The sequence below is a fragment of the Pinus tabuliformis genome, chromosome 1_2 (assembly GCF_031772625.1).
Source record: "Pinus tabuliformis cultivar Carrire ecotype Pingquan chromosome 1_2, CPIR1, whole genome shotgun sequence".
Taxonomy (NCBI): Eukaryota; Viridiplantae; Streptophyta; class Pinopsida; order Pinales; family Pinaceae; genus Pinus; species Pinus tabuliformis.
The window spans coordinates 595029777-595051013 of record NC_142298.1 but is presented as its reverse complement, the minus strand read 5'-3'; positions in this window follow the sequence as shown (position 1 = coordinate 595051013).

The window sequence follows — 21237 nt, the reverse complement described above, 5'->3', positions numbered from 1 at the left end:
CATAGATTTAAGGATAACATGAATTATGTTACCTTATCCATATCTTACATAAGATTCCCACCCAAGCATTAAAAGAATTGCTCCAAGCATTGGGGTTGTAAATGATACATATCATTGTTCTTGGTATTGTGATGAGGCAAAGGGAAAGAGATTTAAGGAACATTCTCAAATATTTGGCACTTCAAATATGCACAGGCTGATGTCAATGTTTCTAGAAACAAGAAGGAATTTCATAATAATGATACAAAAACTTGAGGAAAGGGGACGATCAAAGGAGTAATGAATTGATGATATAGAAAATTAAATGAGCTGAACAACAATTCTCATTTTTTGCGTAAATTAATATTTGTATTGTCCCATAATATTTGGACATCAAAATACATCATTCAGATAACCATAGCCTAATAGAGTTCTATGTAGGTGGTTTCAATTTGCCATGAGGAAAACCAGGCAATTTTAACCACCTATAGAATAAGAAAACTTTCCAAAATGCTACCACCTTCAATAAACACAAGCCTATCAATTGTCATGTTGTAATACAAAAAGCAATTATTAAACATTACATACAAAAATTCATGAGTTTGAGGAGGATGCTGGCGCAAGGTCTTTGGCACGGGTTCCTAGAGGGAGCTAGAGGGTCAGACTCACTCTAAAAGTGGTTCTCTAAATGTGCTAGCCTGTCATCCAGTTTTTCCAGGAAAAAATATTGATTTTTCTGAGCACATTTGATGTCATTCAAATCAGAAAAGATGTTGTACCTTTCCTCCTAAGTATTTTAAGACCCTTCCCAAAAAATTCTTCATCTTTCAAAGAAGAGATATGGAGTTGAGGTATTGTTTCCTTCTTCCTTTGGTATGACCAAGGTCAGAATCCTAGTGAGAAGCCTCCTCTAGTATCTCTGGATATTAAAAATCTTGGTGATCCACAACAGAAAGGGATTCGAGTTGACTGATCTCATGATGGGTTTCCTAAGGGAGAATTGAATGGAAAATGTTTGCAGCTTGTTGAGCCTATTGTTGGGCATGATTCTGACTCTAGGGATCATGACCTCACACTCCACGACAACTTAGAATACACTACTAATCTGAAATGCAGCAGATTAGTAATGTTGTGCTAATTCCCCAATCAGAATAAAACCCAAGATGCTTATCATTTGATTATCAAGTGCTTAAGGATTCACCATGTTTTCTTAATTAACTGATTCCCATGAGAGTTTCTTTTGTAATTGTTATAAAAAATTTAACATAAAACAGATGCTGAACAACAACAAAATAACAACAAAGAATATCAAAATACAACATGCAACAGAAAGATTTGATGAGGATTTCACCCCTCCTAGGCTACATCTCTTTAGTCCAGCTTCTAATGCTTGGGCCTCTCTATTATGCTCAAAATTACAACAAAAGTGTCATTACCATGCTCAAATTCCTTTGAAACCCATCTCAATGTGTTCAGAATACTAAAAAATGGTTATCTAGCCTATTTTTGCAACCAATTCAGACAAGAACTGAAGAAGTTATGACTTCTCCTAGTTCTCCTACTATTTGTTCCACAAATTGCTCCAAAACTGACATAATCCCACAAATTTGCTCCAAAATCCGCTAATTGAGCGAGAATTTGGCCTCGTTGTGGGCCATAACCTGTCGGTCGTATCACAAATCACAATCGGCAAGGTTTGGCGAGCTGAAGGTCTTGTTAACACGACAGAATGTTGTGATAGCGATATCGCAGACCTGACGGGAGTATAAACTGTGGCTCATAACATCTCGCGTTTGGGAACTTATCGCTCATCGCAATCGGCAATCGACACATGAACATAATTAGCAGTATCAACACACTCGACAACATATAAACTGCAATGCATAAACGTATCATGTTCGGGAAGTCTATCATAATCAGAACTTTATCACTCATCGTAATCGACGTTAATTAGTGGTAACATAAATATTAGTGGGGTTTTGGTGCGATATGCGATTATCGAAAATCACAACCCAACCTGCCGGGGGCCGATTCTTATCCACCTGCGATATGCGATTGCGATTAGATCGCATCGCAACCTGTCTGCGTCAGGGCTGATTCTTAACACCTTTCTCCCTGCGACTGCGATTTGCAAAATGCGGGGGCCAATGCCAGCTTGCCACTTGGTGCCTCCTCATTCGCTGAAGACCTTGCCACATCATCCCAATCCTACCATGTAGATAAGTCAAACTTGAACTTTGACTTGCTCTAACTTCTACATACGAGCTCGGATTTGAGTGCCATTCACACCATTAGATTCAGAATGAAGAGCTCTTCGATCTGAAGTTGAGTTTAACAAAATTCTGACACTTTGATTTTTGATCATAAACTTGAGCACCTGATCACTCCTCCCCACTGGAAGCCTTTTGGACCCCAAAAGATTATATTCAGTTATTGAACAGATGAGGGTACTGTTCCCTCACCTTCCCCTCTTTAATCTATTTGGCCTTTGATGGATTTGTACCTATAAGACCCACTCGAAGATAATCAAGATTTCCCCTTTTTGATGACCTCGTTCTTCTGTCAAGTATGGTGTCTTGTTGAAGCTTATCAAGAAATTCTGGAGAAAAATCTTGAAATGATGGAATCTGTACACTTTCTCCTTGATGTTCAATCAAAGGAGGCTCATACAATCTCAAATTTTCAACATTAAAAACAGAATAAATTTGCATATATGAAGGCAAATCAAGCTTGAAAGCATTATTACCAAGCTTTTCTAGAATTTTAAATGGACCATAACGGATTGGTTTCAACATTTTACCTTCACCTTGAAGCCTTTCCTTGCTAATGTATAGCCAAACTTCATCACCTACTTGAAACTGATGATCCACACGATGCTTATCATGCCTTGTCTTATACTTGCTTTGACTCTTTTCTAGTTGTTCTTGAACTGTTTGGTGAATCAACTGAATTTTCTCAATGAATTTCTTTGCTTTGTCTATGTTGCTATGTCCATCTACAACTACATCTTTCTCAAAGATGAAATCCAAAGGTGATTTAGGCAAATAACCAATACATGCCTCAAAAGGCGAAGTTAGAGTAGAAGAGTGTTTTGCTTGGTTGTAAGCATGCTGAATATAATGTAACTGTTCATCCCACAACTTAGGATGTTTCTTGCAATATCCTCTTAGCAAATGAATAACTGTCATGTTAACCACGTCAGTTTGACCATACGTTTGTGGATGGAAGGCTGTACTTTTCTTCAACTTGGTGTCCATCAAGTTCCATAAATTTGACCAAAAATTCCCAACAAATCGGGAATCATGATCACTTACAATAGAAGTAGGTAATCCAAAATGAATCCATACATTTTGAAAGAAAAGTTGAGCTATTTGTTCAGCTGTAATTTATTTTTTTACAAGGAATTAATATGCACATCTTGCTGAACCTATCCACAATTATGTGCAAATAATCATGACCTTTTCTTGATAAAGGAAGACCTCCTACAAAATCCATAGAAACACTCTCCCATGGACGTGAAGGCACTGGAAGTGGTGTGTACAATCCTAGTTTCCTATTACTAGGCTTATTGGCTGCACACAATGAATAACCTTTGATAAAATGTGACACACTTTCAAGCATACGAGGCCAGTAAAAATGCCTCTGAAGATTTGCCATTGTTTTACTTACATCGAAATGTCCAGTAATAAGAGAAGTGTGTGCTTCCCTTGTGACATTTACTCTCTCTCCCTGTGGAACACAAAATTTTCCAAAATGATACAACATATTATCATGTACATGGTAGTCTAATTCCTCAACTTGGTGGCCTTTACTCAAGTTTGAATATACCTCTTGAAAGTCAGCATCATGTGCGTGTTGTTCAACATAACTTTCAGGAAAAACATAATTATTGTTGAGTAACATGGCTACATTGACAACTGGTCTTGAAAGCATATCAACAACCCTGTTATATATACCTTTCTTGGACCTGATTACCAAGTGGAATTGCTATAAGAATCCCATCTAATGAGAGTGCCTTGATAGCTGCAATTTTGTTTGAGATTGTAGATATTGCAAAGGTTGATGATCGGTGTGAATAATGGTTTCTTTTCCCATTAAATAATGCTTCCATTTCTTCACACTTTGAACCAATGCATAAATCTCTTTATCGTATGTAGGATAATTAATAACAACACCATTAAAAATCTCAGAATGAAATGAAATGGGCTTACCATGATGTAAAAGAACTGCACCCATGGCGTAGTCACTTGCATTTGTTTGTATTTCAAATGGTTGTTTCAAATCCGACAATGATAAAACTAGGGCTGAATTGATCTTTTATTTTAAAGCATTGAATGCTTTTTGCTGTTTTCCTCCCCACTGGAAGACAACCTTCACATTGGTCAAAGAATGTAGTGGAGCCGCTATGGAAGAGAAATTGGCAATGAACTTCCTCCAATACTGTGCTGCTCCTAAGAAACTCCTTACTTCTGTGATTGATTTGGGTATTGGCCAATTCGCAATGACCAAAACATTAGAGGGGTCAATCTTCAGCTCACTTCCTCCAACTATGTGGCCCAAATACACTAAGGAAGTTTTCACAAATTCACATTTAGGCATCTTCAGAAATTTCTGTTCTTTTTTCAAGACATCCAACACTTTCCTCACATGCTTGACATGCTCCTCTCGTGATTTGCTGAATATAAAAATATCATCTAAATAGACAATTACAAACTCATCAAGAAAGGATCTTAAAACATCATTCATAACTCTCATGAATGTAGCTAGAGCGTTGCAAAGACTGAAAGACATAACCAATGACTCAAACAATACCTGTTTGGTTTTAAAAGCAATGTTCGAAATATCCTCCTTAGCTATTCTAACTTGATGATATCCACTTCTCAAGTCTAATTTAGTGAAATATTTTGCATTCTTCAATTGATCTAGCAAATCATTTATTTTGGGCAGTGAGTATCGATTCTTTATGGTAATTTTATTCAAAGCTTGATAATCTACACACATGCGCCAAGTTCCATCTTTCTTGGGTACCAAAACAATTGGTTAACCACATGGTGAAGTAGAGGGACGAATTACACCTTTATCTAACAATTCCTGGACTTATTTCTTAATTTCTAAGCTTTGCAGAATTGACATTCGATACATACTGATGTTTGGGAGTGGACAGTCTTGCTGTAGCTGAATTTCGTGCTGAATTCCCCTTTTTGATGGAAATCTCTTTGGTTCTTGAAACATCTCTCCATATTGATTGACCACATCAACCAATTCGGATTTCAGCTTCACGTCACAACCTGCAAAGGATTCATGCTCTGTGTCATTCTTCTGCTTGATCATAAGGAGCACGAGATTCTTGCTGGAATTGACCAGTCACTTCATTTTCCCTGCGCTTGCCAAAGATAGATTAAGCTTCCTATGATGGGCTCTCACAATATACTCCACTCCGTCTTTGAACAAATGATATTTTTTCTCAAATCTATGGAAAATGGCTTTCCTATCATATAGATACGGGTTTCCCAACACAATTCTAGAAATATCTAGGGGCATGACATCTAATTCGACTTCATCAATGAAATTGGTAGTAAATGCAAACTTGAAAACACATTTCCGTGTGACCTAAAGATTGGCATCCTTGGTTATCCAACCCAACGGATATGGTTTATGATGAGGCACTGTTTCCAGATTCAACTTCTTGACCAAGTCTGTAGAAATTAAATTTGCCTGGGACCCACTGTCAAACAGCGTATCAATCTTGCTGCGTTTGGAAATAACTTTGATATGGAACAACTCAATTTTGTTTTCTTCATTTGAAGGTTGTTGGAGTTATTTGTTGCGCTGGTGCTTGCCACAGCTTCCTCTTTGATGCTTTTTCCACGACTTTTCATTTAGTGACCGTGGCTGCAACCTTAGCTTCATCACCTAAGTTAGAACCCAAGTCTTGTTGTACATCATCGTTTGTCTTATGTTTCCCTTTATTGTTAAATCTCTTCAGTCGTAATTCAGTATGAAGCTTCTAGCAATGCGCTTCGTCATGGCCGTCTTTGGAACAATTCTTGCACATGGGTTTCTCCCCTTCTTTCTTAACAAAAGCATTTTTCTTCTGCTTTCCTTTAAAATTCTTTCATTTTCCACCACTCTGGAATGGCTTCTTCTTACCTTCTTCTTGTACATTTTTCCCTCTTGCTTCGAGGTGTGTAGCTTGAACACAGACCTCATCAAGATTCGTGGGATTAAACATAATAATGGTATGTCGAAGATAGCTATGCAAACCTCCTATATATTTCAACAAAGTATCTTGTGACTGCAAGTCTACTCCTAGCATAAGAGCTCTTCTCCTAAACTCTTGAGTATACTCTTGCACATTTTGACCTTTTAACTATTTGAAATTTTGCCAATTCATGATAGCTTTTTGCATATGGGCTAAAGGGTAGAATTGTCTTTTTATAGCAGCAATGAAATCAGACCAAGTAATAGAGATCTTACCATGTTTTTTAATCTCCTCTTGGGTCTTTGATTCCCACCATACAAGTGTTGCACCCTCCATTCTCAAGGAAGCTAACTGAATCTTTATGTCATCCTCTTGAAGGTTTTGAATTCTACAATAGACCTAAAACTGACGAATCCAATTATCAAGCTTCTCTGCATTCACTTCACCATTATACATGGGCAACTCGAATTTAACATCAAGTTTTAGAAAAGGTGATTTACCAGTTCCTTTTGAAGAATGATAATGAGTATGAGTAAGGGTTGTATTAGTGGAAAAGTGTGAAGATGCTTGTGAAGAAGAAGATGAAGAAGATGGTGGAGAGGGTGGAGGCTTTTCTCCATTCCCATTACGTCATTTTCCATTACCTCCTCGTAAAGAGCCTTCTCCTTTGGGAGGTTTGGAACTTTCTCCTTGCAATTTGCTATTCCTTTCTTCATAGAGGACCTTCACCATCTCTATCATATCAAAGAAAGCCTTTTTGAAGGTTTTCTCATCTTCTGTCATGTTTGTAGGTTCTCCTTCATGAGACATGATCTCTGGAGTCTTAACTGCAACTTAAGGCTGAATTGGTGTAGGAGATTTTGGAAACCTTGCTCTTCTTCCACTTGACCCAAGTTTAGGGCTCCCAACCAGCTTTCCTTCTCCTCTTTTGAGTTTTAACCTTGTAAGCATCACATAAACTTGCAAACAATTAAATCCTTGTTTCACAAAGAAATTCTAGTAATAAAAAACCAGAGCTCTGATACCGACTTGATCTGAAATGGAGCATATTAGTAATGCTGTGCTAATTCCCCATTCAGAATAAAACCCAAGATGCTTATCATTTGTTTATCGAGTGCTTAAGGATTCACCATGTTTTCTTAATTAACTGATTCCCATGAGAGTTTCTTATGTAAATGTTATAAATAATTTAACATAAAAAATATGCTGAACAACAACAATATAACAACAAAGAACATCAAAATACAACACACGACATAGATATTTGATGAGGAGTTCACCCCTCCTGGGCTACGTCTGCTTGGTCCAACTTCCAATGTTTGAGCCTCTCTATTATGCTCAAAATTACAACAAGTGTGTTTACCATGCTCAAATGCCTCTGAAACCTGTCTCAATGAGTTCAGAATACTAAAAAATGACTATCTAGCCTCTTTTTGCATCCAATTTGGATAAGAACTGAAGAAGTTATGACTTCTCCTAGTTCTCCCATTATTTGTTCCACAAATTGCTCCAAAACTGACATAATCCTACAAATTCGATCCAAAATCCACTAACTGAGTGAGAATTTGGCCGCACCATGAGCCATAACCTGTCGGCTGTATCGCAAATCACAATCGACGAGGTTTGGCAAGATGAAGGCCTTGTTAACACGGCGGAATGTTGTGATAGTGATATCGCAGACCTGACGAGAGTATAAATTTTGGCTCATAACATCTCACGCATGAGAACTTATCGCTCATCGCAATCGGAAATCGGTGCGGGAACATAATCGACGGTATCTTCGAACCCAACGACATATAAACTGTGCAACACATAAACGTATCGCGTCCGTGAAGTCTATTACAATTAGAACTTTATTTCTCATCGCAGTCAGCGTTAATTCATGGTAACGTAAATATCAGTGGGGTTTTGGTGCTTTATGCGATTGCGATTATCACAAATCACAACCCAACCTGTCGGGGGCTAATTCTTATCCACTTGTGATATGCGATTGTGATTAGATAGCATAGAAAACTGTTTGCGTCGGGGCCAATTCTTAACACTTTTTTGCCTGCGAATGTGATTTGAGAAATGAGGGTGCCAATGGCAGCCTGCTACTTGGCGCCTCCTCATTCGTTGAAGAACTTGCCACATCATCCCAATCCTACCATGTAGACAAGTCAAACTTGAACTTTGACTTGCTCTAACTTCTGCATACAGGCTTGGACTTGAGTGTCGTTCATACCATTGGATTCAGAATGACGAGCTCTTCGATTTGACGCTATGTTTAACAAAATTATGACACTTTGATTTTTGAGCATAAACTTGAGCACCTGATCAGCTTCCCATGGCATGTTGAGTAGAAGGAGCACACACCAGGGTTATATACAAATATTGACAAGGACAAGGGATTGGTAGCGGAGGGTGCTCAAATCAAGCTAAAATAGAGAATGTGGCAAGCAAGCATGAAAAAACCCAAAACCATGAAACTCGAACCCAACTAGAACAATAATACCCAGAAAAAAGAGACCAACAAGTTCGCTAGAACACAAATTTATAATACAGGTGAGGGATTCAAGAGTTACCCTTGACAAGGCATCCATTTGAATCTCAAAGCTCGAAGGTTGTAAGACCGAAGGAAGCGCCACCAATAACAAGAGGAACATACCACTGCCAATGAACAACATCTGTAACACAACCACCACCCCACTCATGCACCAAGCACCAAGACTTCCACCACCTACAAGCCAGACTCTCGTCCAAACAAACTAAGAACACCACATTGTTGGTACCGAGCTCATCCAAACCCACTCTAGAGGGAAACTGAAAATAATTAACCAAGGTAATCATTGAAGTGTCAAATTATGGCCTCGCATCACCAATTTCTCCTTTAGAAGATCCCTCTTGTGGTGAGGGCACAAGCTTTTACCCCTAATTTGACACAAAGAATATGTATACATGCATAAGAAAAGGATTGGATAGTCTCTTTCCATATTTACTTCACAATACATGTCCTCATACTTGTGCATGCATGGGGTTTTCCATGCCACCCCTTTCATAAATGATCTGCTCATTGGTGGGGTGGTAGGCTCGCTCCCCAATCCCCTATCTTTCCTCATTTTCCACTCCCATAAGGGAAATCACACTTTTCATTATAAGTTTATTTTTCACAAGATCATTCATAAACTTAATCAAGAAAATACAAGTTATTGTTGATCATAATCAAGTTTTTTTGTCCCAAATAAAATCATTAACATAATTTTGCATGAAATGAAAACAAACTATGCATTATCTTTATAATGAGCTTGTCAAAACCTACACAAGATTAATGAATTGTTAAGAGATTTGCATTAAAGTATTGAAATCCATTTTTATATTATTTTTATACAATCCCTAGATGGGATGAGAAGTGAGAATACATGGGGAGAAAGGACAGGGATGTCATCATTCCATGTAACAAGTGGAGAAGACATACCACACCTTCCCCCTCCCATCAGCCTTATGCGTGCCATATAACACTTCTTCATTCTTCATTATTGGCCATGAATGCACTCATAAAATGTGTCGTCCCATTAACTATGTTATGTTGCAACCAACTTGGTCCTATTTACTCTTGGATGCTTGTATTTATTGCTCTGCTCCTCACCATGATGGACTCCACCATTTTCTTCTTGTTGTTTCCCTGCGATATTCTCATTCCTTCCAGCTCCCTTGCTTTAGTTGACCTTCATAAATTTGATTGTTATTCTTTCCTTCTAGTGATAGACTTGGCTTCCTAGCTTCTAGAGTAGTTTTTGGAGACTTAGGCTAAGAAAAAACCCACTCGCTATCACCCCATCTCCCTTACTAGTTTTGGTACGAGTATCTCTTTTTGCATCACATTGTTCTCCTAGCCATCCTCGGTGCTTATAACCTCAACTGTGGTTTGAGAAAGGGCTTGTATTCATAGGGGAAGTAGTGTATGTGGTATTATAGGTGGCTTGTGAGCAAAGTATTGGGTTGATCCATCAACTCCCTAGTTCTGGGAGAAGACACCACCAGACATTCAACAATAATTACAAGAGGTTAAGAAGGAAATAATACAAGAGTGTGGTGTTTAGCCCTACTATGATATTGTTTTCCATATAGTAGCTTGGGTGCATAATATTGGCCACACTCATGGCCAATAGAATTGATACCTCTGCACCATCAATTTATATTGGAACATAAAATATCTATTGGCCAAATTTGTGCTTGATGGGAAAGATGCAAAAGATGAAATGCTTGTAATGTTGGATGAAATGGAATTACAAATGTAGGACTTGAGCCACCGCATGGAACGAATTGAAGCCAACATAGCACCAGGAGTAGGCCCCAAAGTAATTGGTCAAGCTAGAGCCCTTGGAATTTTCTCAATTTCTGATGTCATATAAGCCATTAGCTTCATTGTTTTCTAGTTCTAGTCTATTTTATAACATAGGCAAGTTCAGTCAGTTAAGAGCTCTTAGTTTGCTTGGACTATGGCTTCACTATGTAACCTCTTTTTGCAAAATTTTGATTATGCATTTTTCAAGGACAAAGGGCCTTATGCACTACCAATGGTCTAGTCTCCCTAGTGGAAGAGCAACAACTTGCACAAGGTCATATAAAATGTAATATTTTGAAAAATCAATAGAATTAAGAATTAGATCTAATAATTAATGAATTTGGATTTTTTCATTATTATTCAAAGTTCAACTTTTATGATCATTTCACTTAATACTTTAATATGGTGATGAGGTACTTTGAGGTAATAATTAAATATGTGTTTTGAATGCATAACACTACATACATGTATATACAATATCAAAGTCTATCTCCACGTTCTTATAGAGGTATTTCAAATGCTTTTTATTAGAGGAATCGATAGTTGGTCGATATTACCTAAGTGAGGCCCTAGTTCAAATATGATTGGCTATCACTATAGCCCTTAGGAAAGTGCTAACAATTCAGAAGCTAGGGCATAGAAAGAAACTTATGAATTAGCAAGGGTCAAGACGTCTGTAAACACTCTCACAAGGGGTTCCACTCATGTCGGACACCCACCCTTCTAGCCTTATCACAGTAATCCAAAGCCTCATCGAGGATTTGAGCATGGGTAAGGAGAGTCGAGACCTACCTTGCAACCCTTCAAGCAAACCACCTCAACTATGTCAAACAATAAATTTACATAATATCTTAAGGTAGTCATAATGGCACTCGAAGATTGTAGTGAATGTGTCAGTCATGCATACCTCCACCCTCACATGGATATGTAAAACAAAACTTGCCCCATGTTCTCCTTAAGGGCTACCAAAACTTTAGTGAACGTGAATGATGTTAATTGATTAAGGTCTCACGTTTTCATTATGGAGACTAATCCCATAGAAGACATGTTGTGAGAATGTAACTTGTATACTGATGATGAAAAAGATGAGCTTCACTCCTCGTCATGGATCAAAAAAAGTTTTTAGCTGAAAAAAACATAGTTTAAATCAATAAATTTATTTTTTACTTAGACTCATAGGTACAAGGTCTCAAGTTGTACACCTACACGACTTGCATAAATCTATGGCATCTTCATTTACACAAGATAAAAGATTAAGGAAGTGAATATATTTTCAAACACTTTAGTCCAATGCTTTGGTTAAGGACTCATATCCACAAGTATGAGATCCTTAGTTCCACCCTCCACACACCCTATCTAGGTCTGCAACATCTTGCTTACATAGAAACAAAGCATTGACAAAGTAGGTACCTTGCCATACACTCCAATTTGATGTTTTATTTAAAACCTATGTTTACAAGTCAAATCCCCAATAAGAGCTTTGACCCATTAATAAGGCTAGAAAAGTAAGCACTTCCCAAGAGTGAGATCCTCACAAGACAAATGTGTCTCCAAATATCTTAGCCTTTGCTAAACTGGAATAACTTGCAAATTATTAACACTTTCCTAAAAATTATAATGACACCCGATTAAATTTAAATTTAAACCTTTACCATTTTTTTTGTTACCAATTATCCAAAAAAAATCATTATATTCACAAATATAAATGATATAAAAATCTAATTTTTTCAAAAATTATAATAAAATGCTAGCTATTACAACTTTTACCAATTTAAAATGCTTATACTTATTATATTTATTTAAAATGCTCATAATTATTAAATTTAAATAACCCTTGTTGAAACAAATCTGAAATAATATATATATATATTTCTTTTTTATGACTAACACCAATATAGTTAAAAACAAATAATATTCCCTTTTTTAATGACTCTCACCAATATAGTTAAAAACAACTTATATTTTAAAGATATTTCAATTCATTTTATTGTAACTTTAAACTATTTTAACCTTATCAAACTATTCCCCTAATTCAAATAATTAGAGTTTGTTCCCACCTATTGAAAATAAAGTTCGGCTATGCTGTGCTTTATAATTAATACTCAGGTAATGGAAAGTTTGAAGGGTAAAAAATAATATTTTATTTATATATAATTTTTTTCAGGTTATATATATATTCATTCCATGTGTAACTATTTTTTAATATACTATTTATCTTATTATTTAAACAAATAGGAAGTGATTTATTACGACTTTTAAAACCATATCTAATATCAAATAAATATTTTCATTTATAATTAAAAAATATTTAATATTTTTTATTTATAATTAAAAAATATTTAATATTTTTTTTATTTACAATTAAAAAATAAATTATTATTATTATATATAAAATATTCTACACTTTTTCTTTATCTCAAATAAAAGAGACATTATTCTTGTATTATTTTTATAAAATTATAACTAAATTTACTATTTATTTTGTTTTTGTTTTTAATATTTTCAGTTTTTAATTTTTAAAAAATACTTTCACTCCTTTCTCTTTTTCTTCCAAGATTCTCATTTAATTTAATTTTATCTTTTACGAATATTAATATTAAACTAAAGTAATATAATATTTATTTATAAACGAAAACCACATTATATAACGAACGCCAAAAACATGGGATGCTGCATATATCATAATTGGCATAAACATATGCCGGAGTTAACACGTAAATCATATGGTTATATGATGAGAAAAGAGTTGCCAAACGCCTCCCCCCTTCCCCCACAAATTTACGTGGATGTTCTTCATTCGCATGGTATAGAAAGCACTTGTTTTGCATGTGGGACAATTATGGAACATGCACATCTCTTGGTATAAATTTACTCTTACTCACCTGCCAACATAAATGTATTTTGACATATTTTATTATGGCATTTTCAAAGGATTTTACGTAAAACTATATGAATATTGTATATGGATTTTGTTGGGTTCCTCAAAATGAAATCGTAGTGTCATTTTTATTTTTATTTTAGGAGGATACAAGTAATATGAAAATAAGTTTTATTATTAATTTTTATTTTTCTAATTTTGGTGTTTGGAATTGATTTGCAAATAATCTTATCCATATTTATTTGGAATTTATCAATGTTGTAAGTGGATCTTGTTTGGTGGGTCAAAGAGAGATAGTATTGTCCTTTTCACTTTACTTTTAAGTTTATCCAATGATAAGATTTTGGATTAGCTTTTATATTTTTTTGGGTTTGTCTATACTTTCCTATCCGTAAAATGATAGGATTTTGGATTAGCTTTTATATTTTTTGGGTTTGTATATACTTTAGTATTGGTAAAATGTGAATGGTTTTTAAAATTAATTTGAAATGATTTTGTAAAATAAATATTTATAGTTATAATATTTTAAATAAATAGATGTTTTATGTTGTATGAAATATTTTCAATATATTATATATTTTAAATTTGATAATTATTTTTAAAGTTTTATTTTGATTTCAAGATTATTATTATAAATTAAGGTATTGGTATTGGTGTTTATAAGTCATTGTTATGATAAGTTAGATTGGACCATTTAGAAACAATATGTATGAATAATTGCTCATTAATGTAGATATGTTGAACAATTAATTGAGAAAGACCAACATCAATAAACTATGATACTATGAGTGGAAGTGGGGTTTATAGAAATGAATCTTTCTTGTAATTGCTAGAAAATGCCCACAAAAATTATTGCCGAGAATTTGAATTTGAAGTTGTCTTACTTTTCCTACCAATACATGGCTCATTGAATGAATAAATGAGTAGTTGAAGCATCCACCTACCAAAATTATAGGGATTGTGTGGTGGTTGAGAAACTCCCTCGGAATTCAGTGGGCAACGCAAGTACCCGGCTCAAATTTCAACAGTTGACCCATGATTGGTTTGGGGGTATGGGACAAAACATAGAAGAATAGTCATCTAGGGATTTTTAGCCATTTAAAAATCAACAAAGGGATGCATGAGTACCTAGAGAGAAGTGAATTCATGAGTAGAGTGTTTCCATTACCAAGTGGAATGAATGTCAAGGCATTTTGGGTGAATAAAACTTGATTTCGAGCCCAAATATGACTAGAAAAGTGCAAATTGCAAATTGGATCATTATTGGTGTGTTATGGGCTTACTAAGGTTGAATTTTGTTTCTTAAATCCTTACAAAGAAGCTTTGGAACCAAGTTGAATTAAGGGTGTCATGATTTGATGTGTGTTGGGCAAGCGTGACAAGCAAGGGAAAGGAAATTGTTGAGGGACTATAAAGCTATGAAGGGATTTTCTTATTTTCTTTATAAGCCAATCTAGAGGAAAACAGAGATCGCAGAAGGCCCAAGCTCGGTAAGGAAGAGGAATTATCTATTTATCTCATGCTTGCAAAGGATGGTTGCCTTCACCTAGCCAATTTTTGTGAGCATTGACGATATCCTTTGGGGTATCACGACCTAACTAATGGGTAGCCAAATATAGAGAGTTGATATGTAGTTGAGCCCCAGGTTGGGTGGAAAAAGATCATTCTCAGTTCAACTAGAAACTCTAACTTTTAGATAAGTGTCTCAACTTCTCCTAATGAATTTTATGTATTTGTATTTGGTGGTTACCTGTGTTAAAGCATGTGTGTGTATCTTGCTATAAATTATAATTTTGTATACTCAGGAAGATAATTATGTGAAACTGATATCTCTTAAGTAAAGACAAAATGTTTGCTTACTGAATGGGTTCGTGTATATGAATGATGACAAATTTAGTATGTGGATGGGATAATGAGATATCAATTTTTTTATGGTGTTGTATATGTGATGCTTGTTGCATAGAGTTCTCTTGTTGCGAGTTGAGCTAAATGCTCCCTTCTTCTTAAAACTTAAAGGCATGCCTAGATAAGGGACATTGTCCTCATATTTCTAGTAATGACCCAGAGTTTTGGCAGGGCGTGGGAGCGTCATGCATTTTTGCACATAAATGAACCATTAATCCTTTCCAGTGTATATAAAACAAAATTCTCAAGATTAGAATCTCTTAGAATTATAAGGAAGACTAAGTGTTCTTAGTCATCATCGAACATCTAAACCACATTCATATATGTGTGTGTGCGCGCGCGCGCGTGTGTGTGTTTCCATATGTATAGACTGTTATGTGGTGTATACCCTTTGGTGGGAGTTAAACCATTCTTGGGCATGAATGAACATCATTATTTGAGTGGAAGAAATGGTCCATATGAGTCCTCCCTAATCGTGTTCCTTTTTCCATGTAAAGACTATTGATTTCCAGGTTGTTGAAATGAGCATTATTAATACTCACCTCCACTAGGAGGCATATGCTTTGATTGGTAATGGATTGCAATAATAGTTGGCTAATATAGAAACATGATCTAGTGACCTTAAAGAGAGATATCATCCATATCATTCCTATCATCCCCAATTCTCGAGTTCAATCTTGAGCATGTTATTTTAGCTTGTTATCCACCTGGAAAAGGGGAAAATTACATTCTCCTTTATAAGAAATGAGTTTATAGTATCAACTCTAGTCTCTTTTAGTTTAAGACATCTTGCTAAGATTGGTAAATTGGTGGATTAGCTTCACAATCAACAAATGGGTTGAAATCTCTCCTCATCAATACTGAGGAAAAATTCAAGCTCTCTACACTTATTAAAGCTTTCTCTACGTCAACTCGCTAACCAACCGTTCTCGTTAGCAATTTTCTAAATTTGTGTCTTCAATAATGGAAAATTTACATTTATTAAAGATTCTCACATTCTAGTTCACCCTCACCATCTTAATGAAATTTATTAATGACTGAAGGTGGTGATTTGGCATCAAATATCTAAATGGTATATTTAGCATATATAATTTCTATAGAACCAGGGCATAGTGGTGATGCTTATTTACCCCTAATGCTTTTACGTCTTGTATGAAATTTCTAAACACATCCTTGAGGGTGTTAGATCAATATCATGGTGGCACTAGAGTCATTACTTGAATTGGAAAAGATGGAAAGTTGATGCCTTGTAACCTCAATTAATAGGAGACGTGATTGGGTATGTTACAAATGGTATCAAAGCAGAGTAACTATAGTCACTATGAATGGTAGAGCTTTCATCTAGTGGGAAGCTCTCAATGCTATGAAGGGAATTGTTGAGATAATTATTACTTGGAAACAATTTAAGAAATATTTTAGGTAGAAGTACTTGTCAAAATGTATTATGAAGGCAAAAACAAGGAGTTCCATGAATTGAAGTTGGGATGAGTTGGGACAACTAACTATGGATAACTATTTCAATATATTTTTAGAGCCATTAAGGTATTTTTTGTACATAAAAAGTGAGAGAGTAAAAATACAACACTTTCTCATTGGATTGCCACAATCCTATCAAGATAGAAATGAGTTTATGAACCTAGGACACTTGAGGACACTCTTTAGAGGGATAAGTACTACTATGAGCAGAGTTTGGAATCCCAAAATACTTAGGATAAGAGAGATAGATTTGGTTTGAAAAAGAAAGTATTCTAGTCAGAGCAATATAAGAACCCAAGAAATAGTGCACAACCAATTCATCCATCTAAAAGCATGCATACCAAAATTATCCCATGCATCATGGAAATAAACTAGCATAAGTAATGGAAGTAAAAACAAGAGATCATAAGAGTACAATTGAAGTGTTGGGGATATAGAGAAGAACATGTACTTTGAATTTTTCCCCACCAATAGAATGACAACAAGAGGATCGACAATGTATAAAAACCCCCTATTATCAATGATGTGATACAAGCCATACCTCAAATCTATGTTATTGTGGAGAATCAACAAGAAGACTATCAAGCTTTGGTGGTGAAAGTAAAAGGTATAATTACTTGATGAATTGTTTCTATTTCAGTTAACCCTAGAGCTAACCTTAGTTATATTATACTCTAGGTTGTTGATACATGTATTCTTTGGAGAAGTAAGCATAGGACGACATAGTTGGCCCAACTAGTTATAGAAACAAAGAGGAAAGTGATCGAATTAATGGAAACATGCATGTTGGAAATAAATGGGTTGCACATGAAAACCACATTGAACATATTACCTCTAGGATCTTATAATGTTCTAATTGGTGTGAAAATTGGCTATTGATATGTTAGGATAAGTTGGATCACTACACAAAAACATTGGATTATGTGAATGATGACAAAAGTCCTAGAACTATAAAAGGCATATCCAAGCATGTATCAATAATGCAAGTGTGGAGGATGTAGTTAAAGAAGTGCTATAGAAATGGATGTCATATATATGTTATCCATGTGTTGGAATCAACATGCAACAAATAATTGAATATTAAAGATCTCCAAATACAACAAGAATTTAAAGCTTGTTTCCAAGAGAGATATCAAGACTAACTCTCGTTGATGTGTTTTCATGTGACACATCAAATGGAAATATTTTGAAGCATCACACTTTTAGTGAATCCTAATATTCTTTACACAAGGCCAACAATGATGGTTTCTCCTTTGAGCAAAGAGAAGAGAATAAAAGACATCAGAAAGAAAGAAAATGCTTATGTTTATCTTTTCATTTGATAGCCCCATTTCTCAGCTTCATCCAACATTCTGCAAAATAAAAAAATAATATTGAATGCCAAAGATATCACATTCCCCCCACATGTCTCCATTATTTCCCTATTATAATCATCTCAATTTTATTGATCTATTTTCTATTTTCATGACTAAGTATTATTTTACAAGGAATTACTTTTCTTCTTTTACTTAGTCATTTTCCGAATTGTGCAAAAGTATTCCCCCACTTCATATTCCTCCACACACACCCTTTCTTTGCATATAACCATTTATTATATTCTATACTTAACCATTTTTAAGGATGTGCAATATGTTTTTCATAACACATCCTCCACACAACCCAATCCTTCAGACACCATTACCTTTGCACAATGAAACCAAAACCCAATCCTCCATACACCATTACACTTGCACAACCCTAACTTCCACACATACCTTTTCTCCACACACTTCTCACACTCCATGTTTTATTACTTAGTAGTTTTTTATGTCTTAAGTACCTTTGGCATATGTCCTTATGACACGTGGCAACCAACTAGACATATCATGGGATGACACCTTGAAGGTAGTGAGCGAACACAAATGAATAGACAATGACTCAACATTATTATTTAGCCATGAAATGGAAATAAAAGATTACATCATGCATGAGTTACAAAAGGTCTAGTGCATTGATAAATCAATTTGAATGTACATTAGGATAGATTTCTCTTCTTTGATAATTGCTTGTGAATGTTGTTGGATTCTTATTTATGTTTATTATGTTCTCTTCATCAAACAATTACCAAACATACAAAACATGAATATCAAAAGAAAAAAAGAACACAATTTATATAGGATCTAAGCCAGGGTGAAAACCCCACAAGGGGGAAACCCATAAAAATTATCTTCTTGTAGAATCAAATCAAAATGAGATATCAAACACCCATGACCATAAAAATACTCCAACCCTCAAGATGCCAATTCAAACCCTCCTTCCACATAGCAAATCCATCAACAACAAAATACCAACAACATGTAAAACATCAGGAACAATCTTTCAACAAGAGATGTGTCATGGAAAAACTATCACATATCCAAGAAAATATTACTTTGCATATGCAAACTTTAGACTTCGACCTCCATTGACTTCACCCTTCTTCTTGATTTATTTCAGATCAGATCATGCTAATTAGTTGTCCACAGATAAGCTCAATTCACCCTTTATTTATATTGTCCATAGGGGTTCAGATAGATGTTTCTTCTCAGGCAGGGCCGACTGGACAAGTAGGGCCGACTTGACATCTTGAGGTGAGTTTGACTCAAATTAAATCTTTGATTTTTTTTTTCTAGGCTATAAATAAGCCTTTGACTTTGAGCAATGCAAATAATAATAAGCATGAAGAACATGCTATAATAAATTAATAATTTGAATACAACATGAAACCCATGCTTTGAAAAATAAGTATTTCTTTTTCTTCTTTTTGTTTTTACATGAAATATATAACCACACAAGTATAAATGATAATTATGAAGACTGAACCTAGCTACCTTTTTCAACACTCCCTCTTAACTAGGGAGGTATTCATAATTACACACTAGGATACAAGGATACTCCCAAATTGAAATATTATCATAAGAAGAGTAAGATTGATAAGCCATCATCAAACATAGCATCATAACCAACATTATCAAATTGCAATATATCAAGGCCTTGACTAACAAGCTCTAACTCTCCACTAGATTAGAGCACAATGATGGGAGGCAAATATTTGGACACCATCACCAAATCCTCTCAAGGCACATACCCCATCCATATGTTCACCAGGGATGTCCTTACAAGACTATTCTTATCTTGGATTCACAATCCTAAAAAAATATCGGTCCTCTTCAACTACTCTTATATTGGATACCTTGACCTATCCTTAAATAGTATCGGTCCATGTGACTACTACCTATCTTGGATTCCAAATCCTAAAGGAGTATCAGTCCCAAATGCTTATCTAATCCTATATTCTCCCTACCAGTGCCTACACTAGACTTACGACTGTTGGTTATGGCCTAGTGCATGACACATGCAGAATACATTGTCCACCATTACTCCCTCTCAACCAGGGAGGATATCCTTACTCCCTCTCAACCAGAGAGACATTACCATAAGTCTTATCTTATCTTATACTTCATTGATACATCAAATATTTGTTCTTCCATGGAGATATAGTTGAAGTTGCAGGGTTCATTTCTCGCATTACATCATACCTGAGCTTGGAATCTCCTAAATGTCAAACATTTTACGAAGCCAAATTCTTTCACATTATATCTTCATGATAGGGTTTCTCGGCTCCTAACAACATCACATAGTATCAAACTTTGACCTTTATGGATCTCAACAATCTTCATGCAACCTTGTCATCAAATGGGTTATCTATCATCTTCAAGGAGCCAAACTTCCTCATAGCTCTTAGCACATGCCTTCTATCCTTCATAATAAAGTTTTGCCTCATATTCTTCAATAAGTCGTATTAGCTTTCAAAATATCAATTCTTCCCTCATTATATTTCAATCCATCATTAGTTCTCTCTACTCAATCCATGTGCTCCCAAATTGAATCAAACAGTTGTTGGTGTTACACAGTATTTTGTCACACCTCTTGCACTTCCTTGTGTCATACCCCGAAGTGCCAAAACCTTGACAACTATGCAGTGTACCCATCCTGATATGCAGTTCAGATCCTCCTTGAAGAACTAATGAAAATTTTCCTTGAGCCTTTCCTGAGAAAAATGAGCTCAAAACCCTAATTTCTGGGTCAGCGCGACTATGACACTGCCCTCTCGTGCTGATGGCAGGTTGCACCATATGAGCCTCGTGCTACCAGTGTGGATTTTACCTGGATAATCGCACTGAACCCTAAAAGTCAAGTTTTCCCAAAGTGGAGGAGAAGCTTTGTGATCTAGAGGCTTCCAGAATGGCGAGCTGGATGATGTTCGTTGTGGATGTGGTCGAATTATCCCAATATTACCCTTTGATCTTATCCCTATGAGATTCCTCCTTGAGATGAGGACCTTCCCCTATCTTTGGTGAGATCCTAACTCCCTCTCCCTACCTATAAATTCATCCCCTCCATTCCCAAATGGTTGGTCTCTGATTATTTGCACCCTTATGCTAAGATAGTGCC